The sequence below is a fragment of the Coenobita brevimanus genome, chromosome 93 (assembly GCF_032717465.1).
Source record: "Coenobita brevimanus isolate Jiangsu-jjx chromosome 93, ASM3271746v2, whole genome shotgun sequence".
Classification (NCBI taxonomy): Eukaryota; Metazoa; Arthropoda; class Malacostraca; order Decapoda; family Coenobitidae; genus Coenobita; species Coenobita brevimanus.
In genome coordinates, this window is record NC_137046.1 from 37,984,812 (window position 1) to 37,996,769 (window position 11,958).

General features: G+C 42.4%; 1 non-coding gene across 1 annotated transcript; it reads right to left on the reverse strand.

Moving 5' to 3' along the window:
* Positions 1–4,257: 4,257 nt before the first annotated feature.
* TRNAY-GUA (transfer RNA tyrosine (anticodon GUA)) lies at positions 4,258–4,348 on the reverse strand. The gene is given in 2 exon segments: positions 4,258–4,293; positions 4,312–4,348. It is a non-coding gene; the product is annotated as a tRNA-Tyr (tRNA).
* Between the last annotated feature and the right edge of the window lie 7,610 nt (positions 4,349–11,958).

Genomic DNA, 11,958 nt, shown 5'->3' on the forward strand with positions numbered 1-11,958 from the left:
ACTCTTTCGATCTGTGTCAGTCTTTTGTTTCTCTCCTCTGTTTCTCATTCGCGCCTGTGTTTTTCTTCTGTTACTTTTCTTCTTTCATTTTTCTTTCTGCCGCGTCCATGTTGCTTTTAGGTGTTTTTCTCTTATGAAGTTGATCGACTCTTCACCAGTTATCATTTTCTTTTCCTTTTTTCCTCCTTTTCTTCGTATTTATTGAACGTATTTCTTTCCTTGCTTCGTTTAACGCCTCTTCCCTTGTCTCTTATTTATTCCTCTTGTCTCTCAGTTTGTTGCCCTCTATTTTTTTCTTTCCATTTTTTCATATCCTATCATACTTCTACCTCTTTCGTCGTCCTTCTGTTTATTCATTTATATTCTCCTTTTTGGGTTTCACCTTTCCCTTCCTTTCTTTCTGTTTTCTTTTCCCCTCTTCCGCTTTGCTATGACGCTTCCCCTCCCCCTTCAGTTTCCCCTCAGCTCCTCCTCCACTATCCTATGCTCTTTCATCTTTCTTGTCAGTTCCCCTCGCCCTCTCTTCCAAACTACTCTTTCTTCCTTCCTTCCCTCTTTCACTTCGCCCTTTTTCCCCTTTTTCGTTTTTCACTCGCTTTTCTTTTCTTCACTTCCTCTCACATTGGCTCCTTTCAACTTCCTTCATTCGTTGTTCCTTATTTGTTTTTAATTTACTTCCACTTACTCCTCCCTACTTACTTCCCATTTCCCCTTCTCTACCCCTTCCCCTCATTCCCCTAACCCTTTCCCACCACCCACCCTCCTTTACCCCACTTTCCTTCATCCCTCCTCTTACCCATTTCCACTTACCCTTTCTCTCACTCACTTGCCCTTACCTCCCCTCTCTTACCCCAACCCCCTATTCCCCACCCTCACGTTCTCCCTTATCCTCGACCCTCTCAGCCTGATCCTTACCCATTTCTCTTGTTCCTATCATTGCACATTCCTCCATACCTGCTTCCCCTCACCTCCTCATTCACTCTTACCTCATTACCCTTCATAACCCCTTTTCCACTATGGGTTATTCTCCGCCAGTCCATTTTCACATTACTTCCTCACATCCACTTTTTCTTCCACTTACTTCCCCTCTCTTTCCTACCCAGTTCTTTCTAAGTTCCACCCTACCCCTCTACCGCTCTCCTGTTCCCCTTGCTTCTTTCTCATCCACTTCCTTTCATTTCCTCCATCTTTAACTTTCTCGCCTTTCTTACCTCTCTCCCCTTTCACGCACTTCCTCCCTTCCCCACACCACCACACTTCCTCTCTCAGCTTCTCCAGACTTCTTTCCTCTCCCCTCCTCCCCTTCTTGTCTCCCCTCACAGCCAGTCAAGGAGAAAGCCATTGACTTGTCAGCACCTTCTTCCCTCACCCGCACACCACCACCACCACCTTCTCCCCTCACCCCACACCACCACCACCTTCTTCTTCACTCACCCGTACACCACCACCACCACACCACACCACACCACACCACCACGACCTTCTCCCCTCATCCACACACCACCAGCCCCCCACTACCACCACCACTACCATCATCTTCTCCCCTCACTCGCACACCACCACCACCACCTCTCCTCGCACACCACCACCACCATCATTACATCTCTTTGTACATTACCACCACCATCTTCTCCCCTCACTAGCACACCACCACCACCACCACCCCTCTCTCTCTCTCTCTCTCTCTCTCTCTCTCTCTCTCTCATACACACACACACACACACCACCACAATCACCATCATCTTTTCGCCTCACTCTGATACCATCACCACTACCCCCTCATTCGCATTCACACACCACTACCACCTAACTTCACTCATATATAATCACCACCATATCCCCTCACCCACATACCATCACCTTCCTTCGCTCACACCCACCCACCACCATCATCAACTCCTCTCACTCGCACACAAACACTTGCTCACGTTTGCACACTACCAATATCATGTCCCCTCACCCACACATCACCGCCACTTCCTTTCACTCGTACAGCACCATCAACATCCTCGCTCATCACCACCATCATCAATCTCCCCTATCAACACCACCACCTTCTCCTCACTCGTACACCGTCACTACCAACACCTCCCCTCACTCGCACACCACCCCCTCCCCCCACTCACACACCACCACTTCCCCCACTCACAATCAACCACTTTCCCCACTCACACACCACCACCCCTCTTTACTCGCACATCAACACCTCTCCTCACTCACATACCATCATCACCCATCACCCACACACCGACCTCCACCCTCACTTGCACATCACCACCGCTTTCCCTTCACTCACGCACCATCCCGCCCTCCCCCAATCACACGTCACTTTCCTTCACTCACCCACAGATCACCTCCACTCACACACCTCCCCTCGCTCACTCACACGCCAGCACTTCCTCGCACTCACTTACCACCTTCATCTTCCCTCAATTTCAGTTCCTTGGGAGTTTTGGCCTTTTTTTATCCATTCTCCAAGGTCGTCTTTTGATTCGTGTTTTCCCACTTCTTTGCCAGTATTTTTTTTTTTCCCCCTTTCATGGGTTCAGTTTCTTTTTTCCATTTCTCTCTCTCTCTCTCTCTCTCTCTCTCTCCTCCTTTACTTCACTATCTCCTTTCCTCTCTCCTCCTGTCCTTCATCCGCCGTTCTCCCTCTTTCTTCCTTCACTTCTTTCTTCACTGTGTTCACTTGTTCCTTGCGTTTGTTTTTGTCTTCCATTCACCAGTTCCTTCCCTTCGTCATAACTTCCCTCCATCACTTTCTTTTTTCTACTTGCTTCCCTCCTTCTTCCTTTCTCCATTATATTTTCCCTCCCTCAGTCTCCCTCTTTCCTCCATCTTTTCCTTCAGTTTTCTCTCTCTCCCCTTTCGTGTCTCCCCTCCATGTCTTTTTTGTTTCTACCAATTTTCTCTGTATTCTTTCTTATCATCCAGCTTCATCCTCCACTCTCTTCCAATTTCCTTCCTGTTCCTTTTCTCTGCCGTTTGGATGAGTAAGACAGGCAAAATCTGTAATGAAATTTATCATTCGAAACCATGGAGTAACTAGGCTTCCCAGCTATGTAATAAGGCTGCCAATGTTAGGACTCATCAGCAAAAATTACCATTTAAATTACGATGTCAGTATTTACTTGACACAAAAGCACTGTAAAGTCAGATTTAAAATATGCAGTGCAGTTTTAGGCTCCGTGCTGATATAAACACACAGCTAGATTTTGCTGCACAGAACAACTACACTGATACTTTCCCCTGAATAAACACATTTGGCTTAAAAGGATTAACATTCTCCAAGATTTAAAAAAAAAAAAAAAAAAAAAAATGTTTCCAGTTTTGCACCTTTGTCCCAGACCTGGGATCATTTTTAATCTTAAAGGTCTTTGAATGGTCCAAACGTTAAAAAAAATTATTTCACCAGTGATACACATATGACACGTTTCCATACGATGTGCCAGAGTGCTCTACCACAAACTTTTTTTTTTTTTTTTTTTCCAAAACCTGCCTAGATGATCACCCGTTAGTAAGTGGAATAGCATAACAGCCCCAACATCAAATACAAAGAAAAATAAAAACCGACCATTGAAAACACTAGCATAATTTCGTGAAGATATAAACACTCAAGCATTTAAGAGAAACGAGTGGTATCAGAACATAAGCATCCCAGTATGATTAATAACACGGGCCCTAAAATGCTTCCCAGTGCACCAAAGAAAATTATGGTGATGGAAATTATACCATTAGAAAAAAAAATTATAGCATCAGGCAATCAGGATTCTTCTAGACTGTCCTAACAACACATGCATTTAAAAGTGGTTCTGCTTAGGAGGAAGTACTTGATCGTGACTGATATATGCTCCATGGCCTAAAAACATAAATTTGTAGAACACGTTAGATTCATGCCAAGGTTAAAATAGAAACTTATATAAATTACGCTTTTAAAATTGTATACATTATTAAAGAGTCCATAACGTGCATTAGTAGTATCGTATTCATTACTACTTTCTGCATCTTGTTGTCTCTGCTTATTCTTCTGTACGTCTGAATGCTGAATGTTTAAAGGAAGAGAGCGTTTTGCTTTGCTATCGTATACCTAATTTTCTTCAATTAGAAAGTGCATCATTCTGTTAGCATTTAAGCCTGATCACCTACAGAACCGTATGGTCTGTGTGGTTTGTGATAACTGTACGGTAGAGCATAGGAATACACTTTAACAACAGTAGGCCTTTCAATCCATACTAATCAACCACTGTCAAAATGTTGTCCTTCGAACCGGATTCGAACCAGTGACCTATGGATGTCTGCTCAGGCTACCAACTACAGTCCACCGCTCTACCAACTGAGCTATCGAAGGCGCTGAGAGATACGAGTCCCCCACTGATTCTGACACTCATCATCTCTGTCTTCTTTCCTCTTTCTCTTCCTTCTTTCTTCCATCCCTCTTCCTCCAGCCTCAATTCCTCCTAAGAGTGTCTACCTCACTTTCAAGTATCTCTTATTCTCTTCCGCTTTCGCCCAGCTCTCCTTCCTTGTCCCCCTGAGAACTAACTCGGTATGTGCAATTTTTTTCCAACAGTCACCTGCCTCACTTGTTCATTTTTCAGCTCCTGCGTACTCCTCTCTCTCTCTCTCTCTCTCCTTGTTGTTTACCTTCCCCCTTCCGTCATTTTTCCAGCCAATTCCGTTTTCTTTATTTCTCTTCTCTCTGTGTGTCTGTCTCGTTTCCGCCCTCCTTCCCCTTCCTGCTTCTGTCCTTACTTTTGTTTTACTTCCTCTCATCTTTCTTCCCCTCTGTTTACCTCGCCTTCTAATATTCTCTCTCTCTCTCTTGCTGATTTCTCCACTCATACGTGGCTTCATATCTTCTCTCATCCCCCTCCTCCTTCTCTCTCCCCTTTCTCACTATCTCCTTCCTCTTCCATCCCATTAATTCGTAAACTTTATTCGTATACTTTACTCAGCTTAGCAGAGCCTAGCAATGAAGGGATTAAGGACTGCTCTAACCCGGCTTAGCAGGGCCTACTAATCTTTCTATCTATCTACTGCCAGATGCCTTAATCCCGTATGGGGTGGCCACAAACAAATCGCCTCCACGTCGCCCTGTCCAATGCCATTTCACTGCCCTGCTCCCGGCTCACACACCCCTCTTTCATATGCCTCTCCACTCCATCCCTCCATCTAGTAATGAGCCTATGAGGGGGTTAAACAGAGCTTTATAATACTGGGTTATGTTCTAACCCAGCTCAATAAAGCCTGGTAATGAAGGGGTTAAATAGAGCCTGGAGGGGGAAAGGAAGCAAAGGAGAGGGAAGGGAAGAACAGGAGGGAGGAGAAGCAAAGGAGAAGGGAGGCGAAGAAAAGGAGGAAGGGGAACGAAAGGAGAGGGAGGTAAAAACGGAGGGAGGAGAAGGAAAGGAGAAGGGAAGAAAATGGAGGAAGGGGAAGGAAAGGGGAAGGGAGAGGAAGAAGAAGAGTGTAAGGGGAAGGAAAGGAAAGGAATGGGGAAGGAAAGTAATGGAATGAGTCTAAATGAAGGTTCTGAGCCAATGAAGCAAGATAAAAACCCATTACAGTATCATTTCCCATAGCTAGCCAAGAGTTCATAAAAGCTTTGACAGAGTTTTCACGCGGACTGTAAAGGAACTAACGACACCAACGTTACCTTTAGCTGTGAAGAGTTATTGTCAGTCGCTCTTGGTTTGGTTTTCGCTCCCTTGCTGACGTTACCAACTTTCACACTCACCTGGAAAGAGAGTGAATAATATTAGCCCATCATCTTCATCACCATAATCGTCTTGAGTCACTGTCATTACCATTTTCATCACCAACAGTATCGCTGTAATCATCATCATCATTATTAACATTATCGCAATCCTCCTCCTCCTCCTCATCATCATCATCATCAACATCAACATAATAACAGCAGTCATCATCATCATCATCATTTTCCTCCTAATTCTTTTTCCCACTAATTCACGGTTTGAGAAAAATTCGGAAACAGTGTGATAAAAATAGGCAATAAGACAAAATACTGAAATATCAACATCCGCCTTTGGTTCCTCCTTCCTTACCTAAAAAAAAAAAAAAACTAGCTGATGATATTAAAACTACTAAACTAAAACTATCACACGCAAATTAACACACCTATCACCAACATCCTTCAACTTTACAACTAACACCATCACCATCACTAACACCACCGCCACATACACCATTCCCTGCACCATTCCCGTATCTACTATTATCGCCATCTTCATCATTAAATTTACCCTGAAGTCACATATTTCATCACTACTATCATCATCACCCTTTCACTCCCGCAAGTAACACCATTATCACCACTGCCATCTACATCACTCCCTTCATACTTATCATCACAAAAACAGACATCACCACCACCACTATCACCAACACAGACATCACCACCACTATCAACATTATCACCACTGCCATCTACACCATTCCAATCATCATAACTATCACCATCACAAACAGACGTGACCATCGCAACTACTATCACCAACACAGACATCACCCTCACCATCTCCGCCACTATCACCAATACACATCACCACCACCACCACTATCACAAATACACATCACCACCACCACCAATACACATCACCGCCACCACCACCATCAACACACATCATCACCACCTCCACCACCACCAACACACATCATCACCACCTCCACCACCACCAACACACATCATCATCACCACCACCAATACACATCATCACCACTATCACCAATACGGTCATCACCTTCACCACCATCAACAACACAATCACCATCAACACAGCAACTGTCGCTACTCTTCTCACAGCATCATCTCCGTCATTACTGCGAGAGAGAGAGAGAGAGAGAGAGAGAGAGAGAGAGAGAGAGAGAGTGGTGGAGGGTTGTTGGAGCAGGGGTGGCAACTAAGTAGGGGCAGAAATGCACCTTTTTTTTTTTAATTGCTATTAAGATTTTTCGTTACCAATCAGTACAAGCTCCAATCTAGAGGCCATTAAGTCGGAGTCAACCCTTATTGGATGCGGTGTCAGGCAAACAGGCATTGGACTGAAATAACGAGTACTTAACCCTTTCGTGGACGGCACAACTTAGGCCCATATTTTAGATACCAAAGGAGGCTTGCAAGCACCTTTTCCCAGGCGATTTATTTTGCGTATAGCTCTTCAGCATTCTTTTTATCGTTCTAATATCGACATAGTTTACAGCAACCGAATCATTAGGTAGCTTATTCTATACGTCTACTCCCCCATTACCAAACCAACGTCTACTTATCTCCTTATTAATCGGAATACTCCTTTAAACCACTGATTCGAGTTCTGTCCAGTATGCTCACTTTAAGTACCTTGCTAATATCTCCCTTATTTATTCCCTTTGTCCATTTAGATTAAAGTAATAAGAAAAAGAAAGGAAAACAAGAAAGAGGAAAAAAATACAACAAAAAAGAAACAAAGGAAAAAAAAGATGAAGACAAACGAAAGCAGTTGATGAGGAAGAGAAGCACTAAAGGAAAGACAAAGGAAGAGGAAATGAGAGAGAGAGAGAGAGAGAGAGAGAGAGAGAGAGAGAGAGAGAAACTTAAGGTTCAAAGAGGGAGAGAGGGAAAAAAGCACGGAAGGGGAGAAGCTAAATGGGAAAAAAGGTACGTAAAAAAATCCCTCGAGTCTAAGTTGGAAAAATGTGGAGGGGAAACTGTGGAAAAAGTACAAGGAGAAAATATAAGGAAAGACGTCTTATAAAACTTTCGAAGAGAGAATGAGGGGAAATGAGGAAGCACGACTAAAAAAAAGAAAGAGGGAAAGAGATCTGGTACGAAGAGAGAAGAGAGTGTGGGTAGGTAAAAGATATGAGAGAGAGAGAGAGAGAGAGAGAGAAATGGAAGGAAAAGGAAACAAAGAAAGCATGACACAGGAATAACTAGCGTAGTGAGATACAAAATATAACGACTGAATGTTAGAATAAAAAAGATTGATGATACGAAAGGGAGAAAGATGAGAGAGGATGTAGGGAGAAAGATGAGAGAGGATGTAGGGAGAAAGATGAGAGAGAAGAAAGGGAGATGAATGGACAAAGGCATAGAAGGGGAGAGAAACACACATGGAAAATGGATAGACGAGGGAAGAAATTTGAAACAAGAAAGATCTCGCATTGAGAATGACAATTGGAGAAAGGAGGAAGATGAAAATGCTCGGAAGATGAGAAATGTAAATTAACTGAAGCAAAATAAATGAGAAAAGAAAACTGCGCAGGAAAGACGAACAAAGAAAAATTACCAAAGATCAGAAATGGATAAAGAAAGAACAGAAAGCTTGAATAAAACTAAAAAGTGATTGAAAAAATAATTAATATAAAAATACTATTAAGAAAGCGATATAAAAACATGTGAAAGACCCCTAACAGGGATGTTGATGGATTGGAGGAGAGAAGAAAAGGGAGAGAATGACAAGGAAGAAGAGGAGAAAAAAATGGAAGAGGGATGGAGGGAAGGAGGGACGGAGGGAAAGAAAAGGCATGAAGGTAAGAGCCAGTGAGGAGGACAAGGGGAGAGATATATGGTCCCGGGGGAGACATGCAGATGAGGGTAAAGTCGAAAAGAGAGAGAGAGAGAGAGAGAGAGAGAGAGAGAGAGAGAGAGAGCGCAGCCGTGTGTTGAATAGTGAAGCACCACACGAAGAATTCTGAAATAGTTATAGAGACTGCGTAGGGTGTGGCTTTGCTCAGTGTGAAAAGGATCGTGTGAAGGCGCTCCTCCCTCTTTCCATTTCGTACAGTTTGCAGGCCAGTGAATGATTTGGGATGTGGGGGGAGGCGTAGATAAGGAGGGGGAGGGTTACTGAATATTTAACTTTTTCTGAGGGCGGGAAGACGAGGTAAAAGAGAATAAATATAGCCTGACTCACGGGGGGGGAAAATAAGAAAATACGGATACTGATGTAAGTGTGGCTATTAATTACCACTTTTAACGTGAAAAATAAGATGTGAATAATACGATATAACTTTGTACAATTCTGTTAACCTGTAATTAGGTGAGAATATACATTTGTTTTATAGTGGATAATAAATTGTTCGTAGAATTTCCCCGATCCACAAACGTCACATATGTTTCTCATTACTTCACAGATCTATCAGTACCGTACGCTGCTCCATATTGAACACTATCTTACACTATACTGAAGTGTACTATACAGTACATCAATGTATTTACTAAGTATGATGTTCAGAGGTCAGTGTTGTTAATACGAACACTGTTGATTACCTAGAGTAATATCGAGGCACGTAGTCAATTCGTCAGTTTCCATTTCTTCAGTATTTCATCCACTAAACCGTAAACAAGAAAGAAAGCTCCTAAATGACCGCCTAGTTTAAAGCATAAACATTTTCCAAACCAAAAAAAGATTAAAAATGCCTAAATATATACATGACGCGATTCAGTATAGAAGCAAGATAAAAGACCTACATAACATTCAGATTTCTTTTAACTTGATGGAGATTCATCACTTTCCAGCTTGAATAATGTAGTTCATTGGTAGAATAAGATAATACTACAGCTCCACATTATTACCTTAGGACTTTGTAACTAGCACCATACTGTGGCGTTCATCTCTTGCTAAAACTCAGCATTCAAGATAGATGGGAGTTACTTTAGGCTAAATTAAAGTGGACAGAGAATAAAGGGTACAGAAGTGGGTGCAGGTAGAGCATTCATTGTATTTCTCCCGTAGTAATAATAGCATGAAGTGACCATTGTTACCATATCAAGCGAAAATGTATAATAGAGAACTGAAGGACTATCCACTCATTTACTCTGTCGGCGCCCACATGTCCTGACGCTATGTGGGTAGTGTTTTAGGAGAGAGAGAGAGAGAGAATGGAATTTCCTCGCCTGACCCCACATCATCCATCACAATGTAACCACCAAACAGAAAATCCCCCAATACAAAAAAGAATGGGAGAAAAAATATATATATAATCGGAGGCTACCAGATTTTTTCCCCGCCATGTCAATTAATGCCATGTAGGGTCCCCTCCCCCATGACGGTGGCCCCCGGGGTGACTGTGGGGGGCCCGGGTGAGTTCCCATGCGGGGCTGTGGATTATGTATGCTGATGATCGGTTTGGCTTGGTAGTGTCGCTGATAATAGCCTAGTCTCCCCCTCACTGTGACCCATTTTCACTATTAAATACAATTTTTTTCTCTCTTTTTCTATATTCTATCTGGATTTGGCATTTCTACAGCAAAGATACGCTTAAAATTTTCAGCCCATTAACTAAGCAGATATTTATTTTATCGTACAGTATTGCTCCTGCCGTCGATATTTTTGAGCAACGTCCCTCAGCACATCTTGTTCACACCTACATCGGAAACAGGGACATGGATTCTTACATGGTCAGTTGCGTGTCGATGTCTGGGGGATGTATGTTTGGTGCTTTCCTTGTAAGTAATGGTCAGAGGCTTTTCGTTACGTTAGGTTAAGGGAGATCTCTCTCTGTGTAAAGGGGATTCAAAGTCATCTCCATCTATCTTCTGAGCCGAAGGAAATTTTTCATAAGTTTTGGATACTGTCAACTTTGTCACTACCTGACTTAAGAATATAAGCAAGGAACAAAATGTGTATAGGGACCGAACCGAAGTGTAGTCGTACTCTCAGTTTTTACTCGATTTTAACCAAACCTCGGGCGAAGATTGAGGGTCGGCCGGAGGATTTGCTTATTATTTTTTTAGTGGGTCAACGGACAAGGTCAGACGGCAAGGTCGACTTAAGTAATTTTGATTTAGTTTAGACAAAACTTAGTGGAAAGGTTAAAGGCACAGCAAGAACAAAGTGAGTTAGTTTTGAGAACAATCAATGAAATGTCAAGGTTTGTCTGTGTGAATAAATTAGGTAAAACTGTTTGGATCAGACTTGAGCCAAACTTGGTGAGGGTCCACCAAACGCAACTTACAGAGTTTTTATCTGATTTAGAACAAACTTGGTGGAAGGGTTTTCAGTAAAGCCAGGATGGAGGGACTCGCATTTGATAATAACCAGTCAGAGGTCAAGATCACAAGGCAAGGTAAAGTTCGACCAGTCTATGATGTACTGTGCTGGTACTTAATTCCTGTCACCATCTGTTGTGTTTCCCTGCACTAGTTCTTTCCTATTGCCAGACGATTGTATCAAGACCAGTAGAAATCAACTCGGTGAGGATGCTTTAAGTTTGCACCAGTCTGCTTTTATAACTGACAGATATCATAACAGTGATAATGATGATAATTCTGAATGTCATCAGAAGTATGGCTATCAAAGCGGCATGAACAGTCTCTATAACCGCAATAATAATAATAATAATAATAATAATAATAATAATAATAACAATAATAATAACAATAATAATAACAACAATAATAATAACAATAATAATAATAATAATAATAATAATAATACATCCATCCATCCATCATCCAATCCAATGTTGCCCTATAAGAAGCGTAGGTGCCCGGGGCTAGGCAAGTTGGTCCTGACATTTAAGATGAGAATGACCAGCCTCACTCATAACTGAGTGGCATTACTGAGCATTAAACTCCAACCACCCCTTAGATATAAAACCTACATAGGCTCAATCCGACTGGAGCGCCTTATTTACCCACTAAACTCCTACTACTACTACTACTACTACTACTACTAATAATAATAATAATAATAATAATAATAATAATAATATCAATTATCATGCAGCAGGCGCTGGCCGATTAAATTACCAACCATCCATTCCACACTAATTCTCTCCCACATTATGTTCCTGGTCGAATAACCACATTTGGAGTGCCTAGAGAGCCCTTGTATCCATATAGACCCCCTCTTACTTCCTCACTTCACATCTGATCACTCCACCCATATATCACTATCCCACCAACCCACACCTCCTCCAGCGCACCTCACCCACACACCCCAGCGAACTCCACAT